At 36.2% G+C, this 26,388-nt stretch overlaps 1 long non-coding RNA gene across 2 annotated transcripts; it reads right to left on the bottom strand.

The window, feature by feature from the left end:
- Window positions 1-349: 349 nt before the first annotated feature.
- Window positions 350-18,541, bottom strand: LOC149776781 (uncharacterized). 2 transcript variants are annotated; one of them, XR_016416257.1, is made up of 4 exons: window positions 18,450-18,541; window positions 12,762-12,945; window positions 11,040-11,215; window positions 350-883 (listed from the first exon to the last, which is right to left on the bottom strand). It is a non-coding gene; the product is annotated as an uncharacterized LOC149776781 (long non-coding RNA). The 2 variants fall into 2 exon arrangements; XR_016416256.1 differs by lacking the exon at window positions 18,450-18,541 and adding an exon at window positions 14,299-16,284.
- Window positions 18,542-26,388: the final 7,847 nt, after the last annotated feature.

Below are 26,388 nucleotides of genomic sequence, written 5' to 3'. Positions count from 1 at the left end.
TGGATACGATTGGCATGGTGGAAGTGCTACTAGTGAGAATTGAAAACGGGACCTATCTTCCACACATTTTAAAAATGGAATTAAACAATTTAAAAAAAGGCTAAGGAGCAACTGTGACAGATGATTAAAGAAGAAAAGAAGGAGAAGGAGGATGAAGAGGACATACAGAGGATGAAAGATTGGAATGACAAAATAGAAAAGGGAGAAGAAATGAAAGGAAGAAATAGTAAGGGGAAAAGGTAAAACAGGAGGAGGAAAAAATGAGAAGAAGAAGAAGACAAAAAAGTGTAGGACAGAAAATAAGAAACTGGTGGACAAATAGAAGAAATTAAAACAAGAAACCCAAAGGTCCTTTCCAGGGCCACTCATAATATGCCTCGAAGAGATTTGCTTTATTGCCTAAAACAAATGTTTTTAGTCTGCTGTATAGTTGTTTGTATGATAGATTGATGTTATTCAGTCTTATGTCGGTATGTTGTAAGTTGTATGTGTTATATATATATATGTCCTGCCAAGCGTTCTAGGTCTTTTCCCGCTGCTTGGTCAAATTGAGGTCAGCCCCTTGCTACATTGTTACCAGTCTTCAGTACCGTGTTATCACCTCATCTGTTCCATTCCTGTTCCAAGACCTTTATGACTGGGATTTCCGTTGTCCCAATAAATCTTGTTCCCAGAAGGTCCCACGACCTTTTCAACAGGATTTTCCATTGTCCCTTAGGTATCCCACTATACTACTGTGATAAAACTTGGTATGCTTCTGCATCGTCAGGAGAAAGAAGGTCTGTCAATTACCAAATTGGTGTCCTGTTGCCAAGGTCAAGGTTACAGTTGTACTAAATAACAAGACTGAAGTGCTTCATTTCAGACTCCAACGTCGATACATCTACATTAAAATGAAATTATTTTAAAATCATGAGTGTGTTATGAACAAATACAGAGACGCTTATACAGCTACTAAATGCTTCAGCCAATGCTAAAATAAAATTGTGTGAGACATTTAAAGAGCAATTTTTTTGATCTTTTATAAGTCAGAAAGTAGTTTTAAAGTTCCACAGAGATTTGAAGTTACAGTTATTACCATTGTATATTCTTATCATTGAAAAAAATATTTCTCATTATTTCTTCAAAACTTTAGATATAATTTATAAACATGGTCAAAGCACTTTTCTGTCTTTGAATAAATGAATACTATTGTCATAACAAATAACTAGCTTTTAACATTGTGCAGCAGAAAGATTTGAATAATCAAAGTTATCAAAACTTTTTGACAGCATGCTTGTTTGAGCACACAAAAATCTGTAATATAGCAAGATAATTTCATCATTTAATGGCTAGATTTTAAGCTATGACCCAATAAGTGCAACTGTTGTCAGCGGCTTACTAAGGGTAAATGCATGGGCTGACTGATATCCAATCAACGATTTTCCTGCTATTTAATTTTTATCAGCTGTTTTGGTGCTCCATGACCTCAAGTGCCCACGCAACTGTCCCGTCCACCCACCAATCAGTACGATAATTGTGGTCATGTCCAAGATCATGACCATTAAGAAGCACAGAAGGAGGTCACTGTAATGTTAAAGATGTTTACTGAAAAACCATGCATTATAGTATCAGTCTTAAATGTGTAGTCACTGCGTATCTTTTACAATTTCCTTAAACCTGTGATAGAAGGAGATATCAATTATACATCATCAGCAAAGCTGAAAAATATTAAGAAATTATTCATAGAATAATCCTATGAAAGACTGAAAACCGCTGTATACACGTATAAGACTATTAAATAGCTAAGGCAAAAGATCACCTCCACACTCCAATGTTTACATGGAAGAAATTGGATACTGCACTTTCTGTTTTATAGTACAATAGTTAGCCATACAAATAAAATAGGGTATGAACTACATGGATGGATATATTTTTGTATTCATTAACATTTAAAAGGTGTTGAGTTATTGACAATATCAAGTACCTTACTGATACATCATCTATGTTGTGACTCATTGTCTTAAATTTTCTGCCATACTTTCCCTTCCATTCCGTAATTTCATAGCTCTTTAGATTATTAGAGATGATAACTTCAACATGGTGGGATTGGGAACAAAAGTTAACAGAATTTGAAGGTTTTCATAAAGGATGAGATAATATACATGCATTGTATCAAGTTTCAGATGAGTCCCACACATGACTGCGATACTTAACACATTAACCCTTGGCGATGAGTTAACGTGGCAGGAGGTAGTAGCCTACTGCCGAGCTCTATAGCGTCATGGTCATGCATGATACACTAAAGTGGGTGGTATTATATAAAGGTAGACAGATGTAGCTCTACAATGATAACATCTAATCTGGAATTTCTAGTTGCACTACAAAATACAGAGGGAAAAACCTCATTTTTTGGACCCGATTTTTTTCTACCCAAAAATAGCCCGTGGTCGGAATCCAATTTTGTGTCCGGATAATAGACTTTTTGGTCTTAGATGGACATAGGACACAATTAATTTTACTATATGTTCTCTACATTTGTTTCTCAGTACTGACCTTTCCACTGTGTGACAATCAATACAAATCATGTTAATCTAAAATACCTTCAAAGATGACTTCACGGTGAAGTTCTCGTCAAAGGTTGACCTGCTCTTTTTTTAGATGCTGGACTGTCAACATAGCAACATGTAAACAGAACACAGATTTCACTTCTGGATCATCACCAAGGCCTTATTACTCACTGTGCACTGTCACCGAAATACACACAGACAACAACACCCTGAGCTCATATTATCAAGAATAAACAGTTACCTTTAAATCCCTACCAAAACTGCATAAATAAAACTCTTCTATCACCATCAAAATGAGAGAGGAAAAAATGTTCTAAAAATAGACTAGAACTACATTCGTGGGTACTGAAATGGAAGTATTAATTGTGAACCGATTCCTGACAGGGTTAGACAATTTCACCTCCATGGACAACACTTCCATCCATGATCAAATCAATGTCTCTTAAATACTGCTGCAAAGTTTTAAGGAATTTCATCCATGAATAGGACAGTTACAGGCTTTTAGCTGACACCACTATAACACAAGCACAAGCCAATTCCTAATGGCCGAATTTCAAAAATGCACAAAACTTAAAGTTTAATTGTTAATTTGCTAATCAAGATAAACACTTCAAATAAACTGTAATTAGTCTTTAGTTCTAATACCAATCTGGAAATTATTAGAAATTAAACTTGACTGTTTAACTTTCTTAGAAAATTCAATTTTAAAAAATAATACATACATGTAATTTGATATGAAAATTTAAATGTAACTTAAATTTTAATGAAAATTTAAAACCTGAAGTTGACAAATTTTGTTCTGTGGCAAAGTCTCTCCATTCCGTTGTTATAAACATCAATGGTTTTCCTTATCAGGTGTGAAGTCAGTCTCGTTCCTGACGTCACAGCGAACAAACATATTTTTTTTAGCTCTGATATTATTGCAAATTTTATTGAAATTCCTTCACAAATGGATACAGTTCTGTTATCGAATATTACACCATGTTGCTGAGAGAGAATTGTGTAAGGTTTTTGTGACGATTGTTTCAATATCCTTTAAATATATTCAGAATTACAAAGAATGACAAACTGTCATATGTAAACTAACGTTGTTTATTTTAGTGACATCATTCCCATAATGTCTAGTTTGAAAACTATCTCTCAATTTGCTTGATTTGTTTACTGTGTAAAACCGGCTTGGTGTATAATTTTAAAAGTTCTACTGAGTGCAGCCACCACCATCACCAATTAAAATAGAATAAAGGAACAGGAAAACAAGAGCAAAGAAATAATACCAAGAAGAGGAAACGATTAGCAAACTGCCAAGCCATGAACAAAGGAATTGCACAGAACAAAGGAACTCTCAAACAAAGGAACGATAGGAACACGTAACAGAAAACAAAGGAACAAAGGAGAGACTTCTAGCAGAGGAGCAGACTGGGTTAGGACAAAAACAAAAGATAAGTCATCATTCAATGCTATACGCAATTTAAGTAGAAAAATGCAAACTAGGTCCAAACAAATGGTTCTGTTCAATCCAAACACGCAAACACACAAGCCACCAAACAACCCTATCAATAAATCAGTAAAAATATTGGATGTATCACAACTCCAAACAGTACCAATAAAGAATGTAAAACAAGCAAGATTAACGCAAGTCGTACCAACCACAGCAAACTCGAATGCAACCAACATCACACTGGGACCCCAAATTCTGGTCACAAACACAGACCAAACAAACCACAAACAAGCAGACATAACTAACACCCACCCACCCCACCAACAGAAACTACTAGAAATACAAAACTACAATCCAGGGAACAATATAAATACAATGCCAATACTATCGCCAATCCTCTTCAAGGAAGCGGAAAAAACAAACACAAATGAAGATATAGACACCACAATTCCAAACCTAACAAATGAATTTGACAGTAACCTACATACCTTAATCTCCCCACAATTAGACCACATAACCATAACCAGCACCCAAAAATTCACCAAAAATGAAATAACCAATTCTAGAAACATGCAAACAAACCAACAACAGGAAATCAAGCAAACAACAATAAATCAAAACATTAGGAAAGAAACTATACACTCAAGCCAAACTCCTGGACCATCTGGGATAATAACAGCAAGGGAACCACCAACCTATGGTTACAAATCCAATGAATTAGACACTACAAAACTACCCAGTGGCATCACTAATATGGCAACCCAAACACCCCAAAAAAACCAAAACACCCAAAACACAAACCTAGGTAATGGCAAGGACCTGCTAAAACCCCAAAACAACCAAAAAGAATCCATAAGTAAGGTTAATTCAAAACAGAAAATAAAACAACAACATAACCCTCAAAACAAAATTTACAATTATCATTCCATCAAACACACCATATACATAAGCAGCAGGTGTAACAGAATTACTAGTCTAAGTACCAATAGTATTATGACAGCACTGGCCAAAATTCACACTGGACAATTCAAACTGATAAGACCAAGGCAAAACTACCTGATTGTCCAATGCAGCACAATTCAACAGGTGGAAAAATTCATCCAAATTGAAACTATAGGCCCAATAAAGATCAAAGTAGAGAGACACCATAGCACTCAGAGGAAAACACGAGTCACTTCGAACTCCAAACACAGTGAAACCACAACTAATCTGGCTGAACCCACTAAAACCACTATCTTTAAAAAAGTAATAGCACTAAACGGATACAACAAGGACATAAGCAATGAACTCCTACTTCATAAACTCACAGCAAATGGAACACAGACCACCAAAGTATATCGTCCTAAAAATCACAAGGGACAAGGAACAAACAAAGCAGTTAAAGAGGCTACCGAACCAATACCTTCAATAATAAAACTAGGACAGTCAGGAGTGTACCATAAGCTGGAAAACTACATAAATAGGCCAAGATTTTGCACCAAATGCCTGCACTGGGGACACTATGCCCTCAGATGTAGATTCAAACCAAGATGTAAGTACTGTGGTCAGGTCAACACAAAGAAGAATGCCACAGAACTAAACAAAAATGTGCTAACCGTAAAGAAAACCATTATCCTAGATTGGCAGAATGCAGATTTGCAATAAAAGAGAAACAAATAGTGGACTTAATGAACGAAAAACACCTCACCTACCATTGTGCCAAAAACATTATCTGTAAAAACAACTCAACACACCAAAATCTACCTCTGAAACAATCAATGAGCACCAAAACTCTCCACGCAGAATCAGAATGGAAAACATTGCACCAAAAAACATACCCTCGAATCAGGAAACAAAAGAACCAAAAACTACAACCCACATTGTAACAAACCATGACCACCCTGATAACACTCCAGATACAAAAAAAACTGTCACCCCAAACCTAACACACACCCCAACACAGAATTAATACAGGAAGTAATGAACCTAACGACAGGAACCCTAATGCAAGATCTCAGTAGCATAATGAGAACCCTCAAAACCATTTTCACCATACTAGCTGATTGGACCACAAGACTAACAGATACAGACTACGTCAAAAATGAATAGTACAAAAAATAATAAAATCACCATCTGGCAATGGAACTGCAGAGGAATCTTTAAAAACCTATCAGAACTGCAGAACAAACTGAATAATACGGCCGTAAAACCAGACGTAATCTGCCTACAGGAAACCCTCATAACACAAGAACACAAACGCCTGCCCAAACTACAAGGCTATACCCAGTGAATCTTTAAAAACAGACCCATGGGGCAGAAAGGGGGTGGACTAGCAATTTTTTTAATAGATACACTAATCTACTATGAAGTAATAGAAGTACCCCCTAACCTACACATCAATAATAGCATCGAAATAATGTCAGTAATGATAAATATAGGAACCACAAACATTCAAATAATAAATGCATACGACCCAGGGGTACCTTCTGCCCTACCAACCTAATATCACTAAAGGCAATCACTAATAACAACAACAACGATCTAATGATCTGTGGCAACTTCAACGCACACAGTGAATTATGGGGAGGTAAAAAGAAAGATCAAAGAGGGAAAATGGTTGAAAAATGGATAACGGAGAACAATCTGGTCATCTTAAATGACGGGTTGAATACTAGATTAAACCCTGAGGATGGCACTCTCTCAGCCTTAGACCTAACCATCACTACCCCAAAATTGGCTCAAATCACAAATTGGTGGGTGGATCAGGAAGATACGTTAGGAAGTGACCATTTTCCCATCACAATCAATATTCAAACAAAAACTCAACACATTCCAAATGAAACCACACCTAAATGGAGGTACCAACAGGCAGACTGGGACCAATTCCAATTATTACTAGCTAGAGTAAATCCAGATAACTTAGAAAGCCCAAGTATTGACATGTATTATGATAACATAACAGACACAATTATAGAAGCAGCTAACTGATGCATACCAAAGACAACTAATATCTAAAATAAAAACCCTGTACCATGGTGGACTAAACAGTGCACTATAGCACATAAAGACAAAAAAAGGGCCTTAAATAAATATAAATGCACCAAAAATTCTATCTACTTCCAGCAATATAAAGATAAAGAAAAAGCACTATAACAAACTATAAAAACTGCTAAAATTAATCTATGGTAAACCTTTTGCTCTAAACTGAATCTAAAATCAAACTCAAAACAAATATGGGACAAGATAAAAGCCATAAAAGGGAAAGCAACTACCTCAGCCCAAAAATTAAAAATGCCATAACAAATAAAGATAAGGCAGACCTCCTAGCGAAGCATTTTTTGAACATGAGTAGCAACAATAATCACACCAGAAACTTTCAAGAACACAAAAAACTAATGGAGGGAACCCAACCTCAAATGTTTCAAGACCAAGGAACAAAAGAATCTCACCTAAATAGTGACATCACAGTACATGAATGGAAGATAGCCCTACGATCCAAAAACAAAACATCCCTTGGTAAGGATCAGTTAGGTTACATTATCTACAAAAAACTACCTATCAATATAACAATAGCCATAATCAAACTCTTTAATAGGATATGGGATAAAGGCCAACTACCCACCACATGGAAACAGGCCATAGTAATACCAATCCCCAAGTTAGGTAAAGATCCCAACAACATAAATTCGTACCGACCCATCTCCCTTACAAACAATATTTGCAAAATAATGGAGACAATAATCGCAAATAGGTTAAAACACCACCTAGAAACCAATAACCTACTCTCCATAAATCAATGTAGTTTTCGGAACAAACGGTCCACCACTGACCAACTTCTCAGATTGGAAACAGACATCAAACTCACTTTTAACGCACATAGAAAAACAGATCGCAACCTCATAGCATTTTTTTTTAGACCTAGAAAAAGCATTTGACCTAGTATGGACCAATGGACTAATGGCCAAATTAAACCAATTTGGAATAACTGGACTCTTGTTCAACTGGATTGGCGATTTCCTCACAGGCCAGAAAATTACCACAAGAATAGGCAAAACCCATTCGGAAGAATTTTCACTTGAAAATGGAACACCGCAAGGCAGTGTAATAAGTCCGTTACTATTTAACCTAATGGTAAACGACCTTGACCTCAATGCAGCCTCCACAAAAATAAACTTGTCACAATTTGCAGATGATAGTGGCATATGGAGGAATGGAAATCCTGCCAATAACACAGTAGTTAAAGAAATAGAGCAGAGCCTAGACAACATATGGAGATGGGCAGACAAATGGGGTTTCAAAATATGTCATGAAAAAACTGTGGCAATCATATTAACCCGAAACGAAATAACAACATAGTCTATCCAAACTTCTATATACAAAATCAATTAATCAAATATGTAACAGTAGTAAAATTCCTAGGAATGTTCTTTGACAACCACCTCACATGGAAACAGCACATTGAACAACTCACTCAGAATTATAACAAAGATCTCAATTTACTGAGGAACATCACAGGGACTGACTGGGGAACCAACCAGGAAACCCTCCTCACGATATATAAAACCCTAATTAGATCAAAACTGGATTACGGTTGCCAAGCATATAACTCGGCTAAGCAACCTGTCCTATAAAAACTTGACACTATCCAGAGAAAAGCCTTACTATTATGCACAGGAACACTCCCCTCAACATCATTAGAAGAACTACAAACACTAACAGGAAAACTACCCTTAAAATTACGTAGGCAAGAACTGCTCCTCTGATACTCCATCCGATTAGATACCCACCCAGACAACCATCCCACCAAAATAGCTATAAACAAGTGTAAAGTTGTCTTCAAACCCAAAATCATACCCATCACACCAAGTGGCAAAGTAATCCTTGAACTAAGAGAAAAGATACCTCTACTAAAAAAACAGGTAACAAACAATACAGACCAGAACAAATCACCATGGTTACAAAAACCACCAAGGATTAACTTTGACGCTACCAAATTAGGCAATAAAGAAGGACAAGAAAACTTACTAAAACCTGTACTGGTAAACGAAATCAACCAAAAATACCTGGACTATGTTAAAATATATATCGATGGATCAAAAACAAGCAACCCACCAAGAACAGCAGCAGCAATAGTCATCCCTGAATTCAATATACAAACAGGATCCAGATTACCTGACTATTGCTCCATTTACACCACTGAATTCTGGGCTATACTTGAATCACTACAATGAATCAAAGACAACCAAATACCTAAAGCTGCGTCATTATAAGCGATTCCCTAAGCGTTATCAAATCGATCCAAAATCACAATGCACACTCTAGGGAACAATTCCTCGACAGAGGATGCCAATTAATCAACGATATCACCACAGCACATAAATTAGTTGAGCTCATGTGGATACCGTCACACACTGGAATCTCTGGCAACGAAACAGCAGACAAAGTTGCAAAAACCAAACTAGGAGATCAAAACTCTATCAAGCTTAACTATAGCTCTACAGAAGCAATAAGCTTCGCACAAACATGTATAGACCAAACATGGCAAGATTCTTGGAACTCCTCCACAAAAGGTAAAAAGCACCATGAAACCCAACAAAATGTAGATAGGAACATACAGCTACCTAAGGGTACCTATTTAGAACAGAAAACCATAAACAGAATAATAACTGGAAAAACTAAACTAGCAAGCAGTTTTGGAAGGTTTATAGGACCCAAACCAGCAACCATTAACTGCTTTAACTGCCACACCACCGAAGATCTACACCACATATTCAATATATGCCCAAAATATAAACCCGCTCGGAAAATATTTATCAAAAACCAAAAAGAGATTGGATCACCACACACATACCCAGAGTTACTTATGGACTCTAATAAAAATAAACAATCAGCATATAAAAATATAAATCAATTCATAGACTCAGCAGGACTTAGGAACAAAATATAATTACTATCCCCACAAAACCAAAAGACCCAGTAACTAGCTAAATAAATTTAGAAGCCACCACATAAAAACCCATAACATATCATTCAATCTTATAAAAGAATTAATAAATAATTCACTTATGAAGCACCTATAAAAAACTAAGGAAACCACAAAATCGGATGTCCTAGATGTCCTTAACGAACCATGTAATCGGCTAGGACTCCAGTCTCTTGCTAAATAAAGTATAAATAACATTCAATCTCTAAAAACATTAATTAATAAATAACTTAAAGAGGTAATATCTAAAAACTTATAAATAACATAACGTAGGAAACACACCCTAAACGCCTCGACTAGTAATACCATAATAACCTTGAAAATCTCTCTTTATGCATGATTTCTACTAAGAACCTCTATAAACAGCATAGAACATCCCCCCCTTTAAGAACATTTTGAAGATGAAAAAAAAAAAAAAAATCAAGAAAAAAAAAAAATCGCAAGAAACACCAGGCAAATGCAACAAGAAACCAGCAATGTAAAGCAAGCAGGAATGTTCCCGAGCTCTCCTTCCCACTAATGAGAGCCAACCATTCAACTGTAAGGGACCTTTATGGACCCACAGATTGAGGCCAAACTATCAGGGTTCCTTGAATCCATAAAAGCCTGGGGGAGGTGGCACCATTCCCTTCCCCAGGAACAACTAGCAGGCTGTGGTGCAGTCAGAAAAAAGTGGCACATGCACAATTGTGCGCACGCCACTATGATTAAACTCAACAACAACAAAAAGGTGTGAAGCAATTAAACCAGAGCTTGACAATGAAAGGTTACACCTGAAATCTGGTAGCATCTAAATACACAAACTAGGTCTAACCAAGTACATGACATCATTTCCACCCATGAAGGGGAGGAGTCTTCAGATGTTAGGCTTCCAGCAGTATTGAAGATTTGGTGAAGTTCTCTGAAACCAAGCTAGCATGCCTTCTCCTAGTTATATAAGTGAGAGAGAGAGAGGATAATTCTTGTATTTTACATGCAGTTATTGTAACTGAAACCATGAAAGGGTACATGAAGAGGAAGACAACTTTTTTTAAACCTGGATATATTCCACATAACAAAGGAGTCACATATCTGACTGATGATACTCTACCAAGTTCCAGTGCTGCATCTGTTCCAGTGACCAGAAGAACTGATGCAGACAAGTTCTCTCTCATAGCAGTGACAAAGTCGACAAATGGGGGTCTCAAGTCAGTTCAGGCACCAGACTGTAATGGCACACCTGGGTCTGCAAAAATTATATGACCATCATCCAAAGCAAAACTGGACCTGAAAGAGACAAATTTGAATGAGTTCGATGGGACACGTATGATCTGTATGAAAAAAAATGTTGAAATGTGGAATGATATCATTCCTTGCCATGGTAATCAAGTCAACATATGTGGCAGACCAGAGTTCCAAATGTCTAATGAAATAAAATGGGGACTTGCTTGGAAGCATACTATGATGTGTAAAAACTGCAGCTTTAAGTCACCAGAATATAAGTTGTATGATGAAATAAAAACAAATAATCTTGGGCCAAATCCTGCTGCTGTAAATATGATGTTTCAAGCTGGACTACAAGATACACCAATGGGCAACACCAGGGCAAGATACTTGCTTGCAGCCACTGACATTCCGCCACCTAGCAGAACATCTATGTAAAGGGCCTCCAACCTTGTAGGCAAAGCAACTGTGGAGCTCAATGAAATGGACATGACAGACAAGCTGAAACTAGTCAGACAAGTTAATGTTATGCGTGGTGTTCAGCATCCTGAGCAAATGAATGTTACTTTTGATGCAAGATACAATGCCATTAGCTTTGGACATGAAAAGAAACCTGGTCAAAGTTCATCACAAGCTGTTGGAATTGCCTGAGAATCTGTTACAGAGAATCAATACATTGTGGGGACTAAAGTAGAAAACAAGCGGTGTTGGACTGCAGCATGGCTGAAGGGGAAAGGTTTTGATGTGCAATGTTCAGGAGGCCATGTTGACTGCACAGCAAATATGTCACCAGTTGCACCACATTCAGAGTATGAAATAGCAAGAGAAATGGGAAACAAGTTTGTGCTGCAAGAGAGTCTCATTAGACATGCAACAACTGATGGAGATGCACAGGCTTCTGCTGGTTTCCAAAATGCTTACACCATTCTGCATCCAATGTGGAAAGTAGAAAGACTGTCGGATCACATCCATTTGGGTCGTTTAAAGTTCAAACAGTGTAATTCTGCAATATTTAGTGAAAACATGTTTCCAGGAATAAGAACAAGAGAAGGAAAAAGGCTCAAACAGAAAACTGTCAGCCAATTGCGGCTTAATCTTCAAGCAAGTGATGGAGGACAATAGTGGTGATGTTACAAAAATTAAATGTCAACTTCCCCAAGTATTGGATGCCACTCTGCGCTGTTATTCAGGGGACTGCTCCAAATGCTGGCATTATTCAAAGGTCTGTGGGGGAGGAAGTACTAACAGCTGGTGGATGCGATCAGCATACCTGGGCCATCATCAATGACTCGTCTCAACATGACAGAAAATGATAAGAATATCTTGCTAGAAGTTCTGAAAATGAAACTCTCCTGTGATGTTGTAGAAAGACTGCAACTGAACACAAACACACAGAAATGTGAGGCAGTGAACATATCAATCAGTGTTTCATTCCCTAAAAATGTGAACTATTCCAGAAACTTTGAGGCAAGAGTGCATTCAACAATACACAGACTCAATAACAGCCTGGGATCATCACTGAAAATAAAAGTGACACACTTGCTTGGGAGGTAAACTTTCAACAAGGACTCTGAGATCACTGGAGACAATGGATAAAGACTGCACTTACCTCCAGTTGTATCAAAAGCATCCCCAAACCAGGAAATGTATTCTAGCAAGATGAGGGAATATGATACAGGCCCATCTGAGGTACAGGACACAGCAAGGCAATAGGAAGTCTGACTACTGCAAAGGACTGCTAGATACCAAGGGCGATCACTCCTATGCAAAGGTTTAGCAGGAGCCAATGGACACTGCAGACAGAAAAAGTTATCTTAATTCCATGTGCAAAATGAAAGTGGTCAAAGACACCATGAAGAACACATTTTACAGAAGGGAAAACTGTAGTGGGGAAATCCGTAGGTAACACAACGCATGTTATGTGCAGTTGTGTTACTTACTACCACCTGATGAAACCTATGGAGAGGTCGAAACAGTTTTCTCTGAATATGAAGACACAAATAAAGAAATTAAAAAGCAAAATAAATAAAGATTAAAAAAATCAAATTTAAAATAGCATGACATGACAAGACATGACTTACTAGACTAGCTGAATGAATGAATGAATGAATGAATGAATGAATGAATGAATGAATGAATGAATGAATGAATGAAATGAAGGAAGGAAGGGAGGGAGGGAGGGAGGTAGGAAGGAGGAATGTATTTAAGAAAGCACTGTCATACCAGCATGATCTACTAAAATAAAGACCACACTCTTTCCTTTCTCCTTGACACTCAACACATCCATCCATCCATCCATCCATCCTTCCATGCCAGACATAAATTGATATGGATGTGGGTGGGTGTAAAGAATATATCGTGATACCTGAATTTATTCCATATTATAATTTCAACTTTATCATGCAGTCTGGATAGTCACCATGGCTAATGCAATGACCATAACCTTTGCAATACTGCCTATTATTGTTAATGGAATGAAGCTCTAGAATCAGATGATACACATTCACACACAAACTATTATGGCATAAATGGGATGCATCTAGCTCCTTTGGTATAGTCAGACTCCTCAACATCACCTTCAGTGCCAGTCTGTGAACATGTATTTTCTTCCATGTGTTTGTCACGGGATCCTTATATGACAATAAGCCATATAATCCATTGGCTGTTACATTTCCTGTCCATATTTTACAAACACTATTATGTGCTATTCCAGAATTGACAATGAAATTTTTGCTGACATGCTTTGAAAAGAATCCTCCATTGCAACTTCTATATAGTGTAGGAATACATTGCTGCTAATAATAATGAGTGTCATCTGCAACAGATACCATTTCTGCGAATTTATAGGGAAAAATCAATTTGAAAATTTTTAATTTTTGTAAATTAATTTTTTTAACAAATTAATTAATTTTTTAAAATTTCAATTATATTTTCTGATTGCAACAGTCAGTATACACATGGTGTGAAAATCACATGTGTCTATCATTAATAATAAAAAATTTATAGCAGTTTAAAGTTGAATCATTGCTGCCCTGACAGGACATAGGACACAATTAATTTTACTATATGTTCTCTACATTTGTTTCTCAGTACTGACCTTTCCACTGTGTGACAATCAATACAAATCATATGTTAATCTAAATTACCTTCAAAGATGTCTTCACAGTGAAGTTCTCATCAAAGGCTGACCTGCTCTTTTTTTAGATGCTGGACTGTCAACATAGCAGCATGTAAACAGAACACAGATTTCACTTCCGAATCATCACCAAGGCCTTATTACTCACTGTGCACTGTCACCGAAATACACACAGACAACAACACCCTGAGCTCATATTATCAAGAATAAACAGTTACCTTTAAATCCCTACCAAAAATGCATAAATAAAACTCTTCTATCACCACCAAAATGAGAGAGGAAAAAATGTTCTAAAAGTAGACTAGAACTACATTCGTGGGTACTGAACTGGAAGTATTAATTGTGAACCGATTCCAGATCTAAGGGGGCAGGGGCCAGTTTTTATGTTCAAATTTAATGACGCAATCGGCAACCTAGTATAAAAAAATCATAAAAAATCAAATACACAAGTGAGGTCAAAAAGGTCCACATTTTTAGATACCTATGTTAAAACAAAGCATAAGAATATTATTCACTTGACCAGAGAAGTCAATGGCAGTTCATAGAATGGAAGATGTACATGCCTGACATCAATTTCAAGAACACAAGCCCGAAACACCTAGTTCACAAATATATCCATATCTATAAATAGTAAACAATAATAGCTGAAAAACTCACACCATAGTCTAAGTTAAGAAATTTGCCAGGGGCCAATTTACGAAACTGGACCCTGCCACCTAAGGTGTTTCAGTGTTATGTATATTTCTAGGTTCAGTTAACAATGGGGGAAAAGCTTAAAATTAAGTGGCAGTTTCATGCATTTAACAATACACATACAGTTTCTCCTTTGAAAGTCTTATGTTTTCATTGAATGTTAAAAGTACATCAATATCACTCGTTTCTTTTCTTTTTGCAGGTCTCAGTTTGCATGGTAAGAGATTAGGATTAATTGGTTAGTCATGCTGAAAGAAACAATAGCTTCAATCTCATCCAAATACTCATTCTGATCTAAGTGCATAAGAGAGTGACAGATTTAGCTTCTGCAGTAGCTGTTTTATGGTACGTGCTTATCAAATTTTCGAAGCCAGTGAAATGCTTTTTACCCTGAACTGAATTTTCCACTGTAAATATTTGTTCTATACCGTATCTTATTATTTACTATGATTTTGTAAACTCCAGAAAACATTAAGGTCAGCTGTAAGTAAATTGTTGTAAGTAAATTGGTGTCTGAGAAGAAATTTCTGTTAAATTGTATTGAGTAATTTGTATATGTATGGTCAATTTCATTGGCTATGTATCAATGAATTTATTTGATGTGTCACTTTGTAAGTTTTAGGGTCCCACACATAAGTATATCAGTATTCCAGCATTGTCTAATGTTAATTGATTAAACTTTTACTTCTTTAGACTAGCTAGACTTACCCCCACCCCCCAACACACACTGACACAACACTGATGCTGCTATTAGCATCTCCAGAATGATAATGAAAGTTAGGAACCGCTTCTTTTATATCAGTCTAAAAGTACTTCTAAAGCACATGCTTTACTTAAATGTGTGATTTCTTTAAGTTTGCTAGAAGAGTTTATAGAAACTTTTCAATTCTGTCACTGGCAACTAACATAGCATTTCTGTCATTCCCTCCTAAAATGTAGATCTCTTCTTGACATTCATGAAACATTGTAAAGGAATTTTGATTTTGTACTGATGCTATGGTGGTAAACAAAGACCAAAATCATTTTAGGTTACAAACAATTTTAAATCTTTCAAGAAATGCAGTCAGTCATAATTCACACTGTAAATAGTGCAGTGCTTTTTGCCACAAAGTAACTTTTTTAAAAGCATAATACCATTTTTAGTTTTGTGCAGAAAATTTTTCCTTTATACCAATTTACTAGATAATGTCTAAATATGTGAAATGTACACAACTTTTCACATAAATCATTTTCAGCCAAATTCTTAAGGTGGCAGGGTCCAGTTTCGTAAATTAGCCCTTGGCAAATTTCTTAACCTAAGGCTATGGTGAGACTTTTCCAGCTATTATTGTTTACTATTTATAGATAAGGATATATTTGTGAACTAGGTGTTTCGGGCTTGTGTTGTTCTTGAAATTGATGTCAGGCATGTAAACCTTCCATAGTTGCTCCGCGGTATGTTAATAGTGAAATACCAATAGTTGGCTAGGCAGACGAGTTAGCCTTCCATAGCAGTAGACACGTGGGTTCAAGTCAAGTACAGTATCTCAAAAACGGCTTGGATGACAACTATTCTGAATTGCATCAAGCTATTTAGTAGGTAAAGTTTTTCAAAATTTTCATCCAGGGAAAGGGCTTGCGTTTGCACATGCTGTCAAAAATGGCCTTTGGATGTGAAAAATGCATGTATAAAACAGGGGTTGGGGTGCATAAACGTCTTGTGCTATGAACTGCCATTGACTTCTCTGGTCAAATGAATACTATTCTTATGCTTTGTTTTAATATAGGTATCTAAAAATATGAACCTTTTTAACCTCACTTGTGTATTTTATTTTTTTTTATGATTTTTTTTTTATACAAGGTCACTGATTGCAGCATTAAATTTGTACGTAAAACTGGCCTCTGCCCCCTAAGGCAAACCGGTAGCTGGTCATTCCGTACCCCAAGTCGTTTCGTACCCAAGTGAGTCGTTTCGTACCGAAAGCAATGGTTGTTTCGTATCCAAGGTACTGGTTGTTTCGTACCTTAGGTGCTGGCCAATAATTAAATTAGTTTTAAAACACAGAAGTAAATAATCGTAAAATGCAGTGCCAAGTTACCCCCCCCACCCACCCCGTGCGATTAATTTATGTGCATTATATTTAGGAGGATAACAAAATAAAATATATTATGCCAAACAATGAAAACAAATTTTAACTTGCCATGAAAAAATATTAATATTTATGATTGCTAGAAACACGGAAATACACTGAAAAACCGAAATACACATGTATTTACATGTTCTCTCTGTATATATTGGTTTCCACACACAAATTATTGTTTGTTTTTGTTTGAATAATAATATGAAGCAAAATAAAATATGATTTATGTGATTTTGATACGATTTTTTAAAACTTTTTTCCTATTTATATCACTATTCATGTAATGATGTCACTTGGTCGTACTTGATTCGACAGACCTGTCCATCCTGGAGATTAAATTCGTTCCGGAGCAATCAGTCTTTATAATACTACCTCCATCACGGAACGATCAACCTGTTCAACGTAGTACTACCAATTGACGCGTTCTTTAACTAGGAAAAAGTAAATAATTTGTATCAAAATCACATAATCATATTTTATTTTGGTTTATATTATTATTCAAACAAAAACAAATAATAATTTGTGTGTGGAAGCCGATATATACAGAGAGAACATGTAAATGCATGTGTACTTCGGTGTGTATTTTGGTTTTTCAGTGTTTCTATAATTCTGATAATAAAAACCCGTTTGTTTGTAACCCCCCCCCCCCATTTAAATAATGGAAAGCTTTAATGTGATAAAAAGTGCAAGGAACTTGGCCAATTCATTCACTGATTTATAGTTTCTAAATTGACTCTGAGCAGAGTGGGCCTAACACCGTCATCTTATGTAGCAGCAGAGAGGGCGAACAGACCATATGATTCCGACAAACAAATAAAACAAACAAAAAATAAAATCTGTAGAAGGGTCCAGATTTTTACAAATAAACGTTTCCTTGAGATGATTTTATTTCTGTTGAAACCAACCCCATCAATAAAACCTTAGTTCGAAAAGGTAGCTGAAAAATAAAGTACTCAACGTATTTATTTATTTTTTTGTTTAATTACTGGACGACCAACATTGGTAGGCGCCCTCTCTGCTGCTATTAATTAAAAAATTGTTATGTTAAAAATAATGGTACATCCAGAATCTCATACTGCAAGAATAGCACGAGAACGATTAGAAGCAATTAAAAAATTTCTTCCCGTGCGAGATTCATTTAGAAAAAATCTACAAACGCAGCAAGAAGCACGAGTTGAGTACGAAGAGGACACTAAAAAACTGTTTAAGCCCATCACTGCAGCTACTGAGAAAGTTACAACAGTCATCAAAGAGGATCTTCTTCCGGTATCAAAACAAACAGCAGAACAAACTGAAAAAATAGCAAGAAGAGCTAAACAAACAAAGAAGATTTTACGAGATCTTCCACCTGGCATAGCCATGGAAATAGCTGCGGCTCAACCTCCACCTGTCGGCGAAGAAGTACTTGAAGAAATTGGAAAACTTTATACTGAAGTCACCAGCGAGGAGGAAGAACGTACACCTAGACCTTGGCCAATAAATGAAAATATAAAATTAATTACAAATTTTAAGGAAGGGGTTGTCGAAGATATTATAAATACTAAAAGAGAAAAATTACCCGAAAAAATATTAGATTATATATCTAACAAATCTGCTGTTTTAAACCCCCCTTATGAAAAAACAAAAGATGATAATTTTATTAAATGGATATATCGCATACATGCAAATAAAGGACAAGCTAGAGAGGATGATTTGAAATATAAAGCTCTTTATAAAGAAGTAAAAAGACTTTATAGAGAGAGAGAGAAACAAGGAGAACTCTCCCAGTATCAGCTTTCTCCACCTATGCGACAAATAGAACAACAACAATCTTCTTCGCCGCAGCAGAGGTTGATATCAAAATTTAAAAACAATTGAGCAAGCAAGAAAACAAAGGGAAAGGGAAGATCTGGAATTGGGTGAAATTAGACGAATGAAAGGATTATACTCACCATCTAAGAAATCAGACGAAGGAGCTACTGGCAGTGGTCTGGGAGATAATTTTGTTTGTCCTGATAATATCATTAATGATGTGTCACGGTTAGAGGTTCTCATAGGAGGAAAACGTGCCGGAAATAATTCACCAGAAATAATTAATGAAGCATCTGATATTTGTCGGCGATTATTTCAAGGTGGTATCATGGATATCGGCGTTTACCGAGAACTTATCGATGAACTTGCTGATGACTAGTTGTTAAATAAATGGTAAATAAAAATAAGATGATCATACATAATAATCATCGTAAACCCATGCAGGTCAGAGCGGTAAACTCACGATTACCAATCTACAGAGCTACTTACGGAGATGGACTTGGTGATGTTATTCAGGGATTATTTACAAGGATAGCTCCAAAAGCAATACCTGTTGCAAAACAATTATCGATGAAAGCTATCGATATTGTTCGTGATAAAGCTCCTAGTGCAATTGTCAATGTTGCTGGTAAGGCGTTCTCGGCGATCAAAGAAAGACTAGCACGATTATTGCGACGAAAACAACAACCACCGGTGAAACTGGCAAGTACTGAGGTGATGCCAGCAGACGTAAGTAAAATAATAAATCAGGCTGCAAATCAAAAACTAGCGGCGATATCTGAAGAAGCAGAAAAAAATATAACAGCAAATTTAATAGCAGGAAGCGGTCTTCGTCGACGATGATCATCATTTGAAAAATGGTAACCATAATAAAAATGTACAGGCGCGAATCAGACCCAGCATTTGATATGGAGGCACCTGTCCTTAAGTATGAATCTATACGTGATTATCAGTTTTATTCTTATGACGCAAGACAACCAAATCAGCGGGGGAGAATCGAATTACAGGTTCAGGATACAAGTAGATATTTCTTGCCTGCTGAGGCGTTTATTGAAGTAGAAGGTGAACTTGTAAAGGGGGATAATACGCCATATGCTGATAATTTGCGTGTTGGTTTTGTCAAGAACGGGATTATGGCGTTGTTTGATAGCGCCACATATATGATTGACGGAAAAAATATTGAATCAATTCAGAAGGATGTCGATGTTGCTACAACAATAATTGGTCTGGCGAGATATTCTGACGACTTTACAAGATCGGCCGGTCCAACAATGATGTTTGCTAAGGATATTACCAACAACGCTGATCATGTTCAGTATACTATGAGACGACCAAAAAAACACTCTGCCGCTGCTGATGACGCAGATGTGGAGTCTGTAGTTATTAGTGTTAACGCGACTTACAACTTAGGGTTTGCAACACGCCGAGCAGCGTTGTCGGGAGATAATAGAAATTTTTCATGTGCAATTCCATTATCTCACATCTTTGGATTTTGCAGAAATATTAGAAAGGTCATCTTTGGAGCTAAACACACAATTGTACTCGTAAGAAAAGGTGATGATAATGATGCAGTCTGGCGAGGTGCTGGTGTTGCTGATGCTGGTAAAGTAAATATATCAAAACTTTCATTGTGGATGCCAGTAATGACTCCATCAATTACTGAGGAACAAAAATTACTCTCTTTTATGGATCAAGGCGGTAAATCATTGCTATCATGGTTAACAGTAACCACAGATGCTATTCAAAGTAATGTTAATGGTTTATTTACATGGCATATAGCATCACAGCAAGGTGTTTCTGCACCACGACATATTTTTATTGCGCTGCAGGATAATGCTAGGATAAATAATCAAGAACATTCACATATGATATTTGACAATCTTGAAGTTAATGAAGTTTCCTTACGGATAAATGGACATCAAGAACCAGCTGAAGATATATTGTTAAATTTTGATCAAAATCATGTAGCGCGTGCATATCATCGTTTGATGTCATTCATGGGACGTGATCAAAATATAGATACTGGTTTGCAAATATCACAATTAGATTTTACAGGTTTATATCCGATTTATTATTTTTCGCTAGAACATCTTGATTTATCCAAACAATCTGTCGTTGATATACACTTTCGAGCTCGTGTTACTAACCCTCCTCCTGATATAGCTGGTCCACCTCTTATTCGAGGCACCTACAGAGCAATTGCGGTCATACTTAGCGATAAAGCAATGTTACTTGAAGGCGGCAGTGGTCGAATGAGAGTCGTTGATGCACCGGTGGAAAATATTTAATCATGTTATTTAGAAAAATATATTTTATATAAAAATGTCGTATGGTCATGTTAATGTTACTCTGATTCCTGGTCAGGTAAAAAAGCTTCAATCAAAAACCGCCAACAAATGCGGAACTAAAATATCACTAAAACGAGATCAGATTAGTGGTGGTCCAAACAAATTATCGTTGACAAATAATCAGATTAAACATTTCAATAAAGCCCTGGAATCAAAAACTGGAGTTCAATTTCATCTTTCCCCGAGCGCCATCAAAGACATAATTAAAACCGGTGGTATATTTCCACTTCTTGCGGCTATTCCAGCGTTAATAGCTACTGCTGCTCCAGCCGTAGCAAAAGCAGTTGCGTTAGGTGCTGCTGGAGCGGCGGGTAAAAAAGTTTTCGAAAAAATTACTGGTGGACGATATAACAAAAAAAAGGGACGCGGTCTAAGATTACCCGGATCTCGCTGGGGAAGAGGTCTGAGGCTTCCACGTTAGATACTCCAGCATCAAATTTTGATTTACTTGATGCCGCTAAAAAATTAAAAATAAAAGCCTTTAGAGGTGTTTTTATGCGAGATCAATTACCAAAACAACCGAATAAACTCGAAACGGGTATTATTAATCTAGACGAACGTTCTGGACCCGGTACTCACTGGGTATCGTACGCGGTTGATCCACGTGGAATCGTTTATTTTGATTCGTACGGGTTAGCTCCACCAGTTGAATTTATCAAGTATGTCGCACCACTCCACGCAAGAACCAGAGGTTCCAAAGTTTGGTATTCAACGCTACCCACACAAACAATGACAGATCCGCCAATATGCGGCCGTGAAGTAATTAATGTACTCGACGCTATATCAAAATCATCCAAACCACCACATAAAGTCGTGCATGATTATACAAGTAACCGATTCGTTTCGCGTAAAGCGTTTTAAACAACAGGTCTTATTGTAATGGTTGATATTTACGGAAGAAGATTCTCGCGTGTTAGGAGAACATCCGGCGATGTTGATCTGTCGAAGTATGCGGCTAAGGATGACCTCGCTGATATCATGAACCTGGCTGGAGTTGACCCAGATGAAGTTGTTATTTTTCAAGATCGATATGGTAAACTAAAAACGAGCAATATTAAATGGAATGATATAGTTCGACGAGTACTCGGTGCAGTTACAGATAATATTCCTGTGTTCACTGACGGCGGCAGAATCAGAGATTCAAGTGTATCATTTACAACCATCAGAGATGAAATTGCAAGAAGCGTTGCTAATCGTGTGAGAAGCACCGGCGACACAATGACGGGTGAATTCAGCATGAACGGAAACAAAATAGTGGTTTTAAGAGATCCAACATCCGGTGAAGATGCTGCAACGAAAAAGTATGTTGACATTAGCTATGGTACCGTAGATAATAAATTATCCACGTTACGGGTTGAGTATGATGTTCACGTGGGCGCTTTTGCAAGATTTCGCAGAAACCATCAAAAAACCGCTGAAGATTTTTTTGGTTCTTCGCACTCCGTTGACATAAAACTCGCTGATATCAAAACCAACATTGACACGATCAAACAAACACAGCAAGATATCAAGACCAACATTGACACGATTAAACAAACACAGCAAAACATCGTAGCGGGGATTCCTGAGATCGTTAACAAAACCGGTCTGATTAAAATTCCAACCGGAATAACTCCCGGACATATCACAAACATCGTATACACAGTATCATCGGGATTTGCAACATGGTCGCAGCAAAATAATACAATCAAATATACCGCAACAGTCACTGGCGTGTACAGGTTGTCCGTGTTCAGTGCTGCGCGATTTGAGAAATTTACAACGTTTCCATGGCGTCATTCCACCGACAGGTTTTCCGGGGTTGTGTCTATTATATTAAATAGCGGAACCGAAGAAATATTTATCCTGGAAGCAGCTGATAAGAAATTAACCGCAACATCTTACTGGTGGTGTTTGGAATTTGTAGCTGAAACACCTCAATTGGTTACTGCATAAAAATATATGGACGGTGCACAATACAGGTACAGTCAAGCGCGTGAATGGCAGGCGGCGCTAAAAGATCTAGTCGAACAATATACAGTAAAAGTAAAAAAATACCGACGACGATTAGTTATCGTCGACATGATTGTTTATTCAGTATCCGCTGTTGTTGCTGGAACGGGTGTTATATTATCAGCGGTGACAATGATGGCGCCAGTAGCTGTAACTATTTGTATTTCAGCAGCAACAACTATTGCAGGTGTGCTCAATATCATCGCAAAAAAAATATGTACTTGCACGAACGAAAAATTATCCGATTACATAATAAAATTACACACAGCGACGGTAGCATACTCGAAATTATCCTCGTTGTTATCAGCGAGTCTCAGTGATGGAATTATATCTGATTTCGAGTTTTCAATGATGACTAAAATATACGACGAAGGTATCGGTATTAAAGATACAAGTATTAATAATTACAGAATTACTGCAGCAGATCGTGACTAACACAACTCCGCCAAAGATAACGATGATCTCGGTAAGTTCATCTAATCCTGAATTTAGTATTAATTTTCCTACTGCAATTCCAGTAAAAGAAATAGCGTTAGCTCAATTACGGGTATATTACAGCTGGCCAAATATCAGATCAAAATCATTTAATGGTACACCAGCAAATAATTTGCTTGTATTTGCTAACAAGAACAAGCCAGATGGTACTCCTGACTGGATAGATGTTGGAATACCCACTGGTAGTTATGAGGTTGAAGATATCAATGAGGAATTTCAACGTAGAATAAAATCAATAACCGGAAAAGAAGCAAAAATATCAATTAACGTTCATGAACCGACGCTATCTTCGACGGTTGAGATACATTCTCCTGATTACGTCGTTGATATTTATCAATCCACGATAAGATCCGTACTAGGTTGGCCTGAAATTCCCCCGGTGTATGAAGGACCACCAGAACCAAAAAAATCTGATTTTACGCTGACAAGCAGCTCTCGTCACGAAGCTACAATGACAGATATTTGGTGGTGGTGGCGTGGACCTCGAACTTGGGATATTAGTTTGGATGATTTAATTGGTTATGGTGGTGACATATTTTCAGCTTTACCGGAGGATAAACTCCGTGGTCATATTCATGAACACGAAATTAAAAGGACTATTGACGTTTCCAATCTTGATCATAAAGATCAACTAAATAAACTACGTGAACGCCTCACTGAGTATCTTTTCGATATAACGTCCCACGAGACACGAGGGGAAATTATCAAACAAATAGAAATTCTGAATTATATCGCAGAAGCTATGGAACGCACTCACAACAAAATTGTAGATTTAATTTTAAAATCATCTCCCGCAGCAAAAAAGTTTTTAATTGATGAATATAAAATCAAGGAATCTGATATACCGACGTTCAAATTTCCCAATTATAACCCGGACGCTCGGAGAAAATCTGTCAATGATGTCATTGATGAATATTTTCCTAAAATACTCGATGCTTGGAAAAAACTAGCACCACCTCCAACTGTTTTAAGATATAATAATGATCCACATGGCGGCGGCAGACACGTATCTCCGGAAATCGTTAATATAACCAGCACGATCGTGGTCAATCTGGTTTGTGACGTAGTCGATGGCAGCTATCAAATAGATCTCGGAAAATCAAATCAGGTTCAACAAGGATATATTTTATATACATTCACACCACAAGTTTCCCCCGGAAGTTTAATCGTGCAAGAACCAACTAATCCTGTTTATCTGCGGTGTCACAATAATATGTTAACACGAATAAACTTTAAGCTCACAGACCACCTTAATCGCTTAATTGACATACGTGGAGAAGAGCTCGTGATAAATCTGTATGTGAAATCTTAATTAATCAAGTAAATACTATATAATGTACCAACACGTGAGGGTTTTTATACACGACAAAGAAGTACTTGAAAACGCCATCAGAACAGCGTTTTCACAAAACATGGAGCAATTTAACGTTAATTTAGTTATTGATGAATACGGAAGTGAGGATTTCTTATTAACACAAGAACAGTTAGATGAGCTCCGTCAAAAACGTATTATCGAGATCATTTGTAGCAGAGATCAGATTCTAAATTATGCACATTCCTGCATTAAAGTCGATCAACTTAAAAAAATAATATTCCAGAATGAATAAAATAAGGAGCGGATTAAGAAATATTTTATTTTATTTTATTTTTATTTTATTTTTATTTTATTTTATTTTATTTTATTTTATCAGAAATATTTTATTTTATCAGAAATATTTTATTTTTTTCTGAATTTCAGTGAAAAATCAACAAATTTCGTGTTTTTGATGGGTATTTTACCCATTTTGGGTGATTTTGTCCATCAGATCGTAGGGGTAAGTTGCTTGATTCTCTAATTGATTTCAATTGAATAAAATATCAAAACCAGTAAAAACCAGTAAATCAGTAAAAAATTACATATTTTTTGAGATAATTTTACTGATATTTGAGCTATTTTTACTGATATTTGAGCTAATTTTACTGATTTTTTCTAATTTTTGTTGGATTTGGTATTTTATTCAATTGAAATCAATTAGAGAATCAAGCAACTTACCCCTACGATCTGATGGATAATTCAGAAAATAAAATAAATAATAAATCTGAGTACCAACTAACCCATCAATCTCAGAATAAATAATAATATTTCAGAATAAATATAATCTCAGAATAAATATAATAAATCTGAGTACCAACTAACCCATCAATCTCAGAATAAATAATAATATTTCAGAATAAATATAATCTCAGAATAAATATAATAAATCTGAGTACCAACTAACCCATCAATCTCAGAATAAATAATAATATTTCAGAATAAATATAATCTCAGAATAAATATAATAAATCTGAGTACCAACTAACCCATCAAAATTGCAAATTTGATCATTTTACATAAATCTGAGTACCAACTAACCCATCAAAATTGCAAATTTGATCATTTTACATAAATCTGAGTACCAACTAACCCATCAATTTCAGAAAAAAATAAAATATTTCAGAATAAATATAATATTTCAGAATATAATCTCAGAATAAATATAATATTTCAGAATAAATATAATATTTCAGAATATAATCTCAGAATAAATATAATCTCAGAATAAATATAATCTCAGAATAAATATAATATTTCAGAATAAATATAATCTCAGAATAAATATAATATTTCAGAATAAATATAAT

Source organism: Sinohyriopsis cumingii, chromosome 18 (genome assembly GCF_028554795.1).
Source record: "Sinohyriopsis cumingii isolate HCF-2022 chromosome 18, ASM2855479v2, whole genome shotgun sequence".
Classification (NCBI taxonomy): Eukaryota; Metazoa; Mollusca; class Bivalvia; order Unionida; family Unionidae; genus Sinohyriopsis; species Sinohyriopsis cumingii.
Note: the sequence above shows the minus strand (reverse complement) of the source record. Positions and strands in the feature narration are given on the sequence as shown.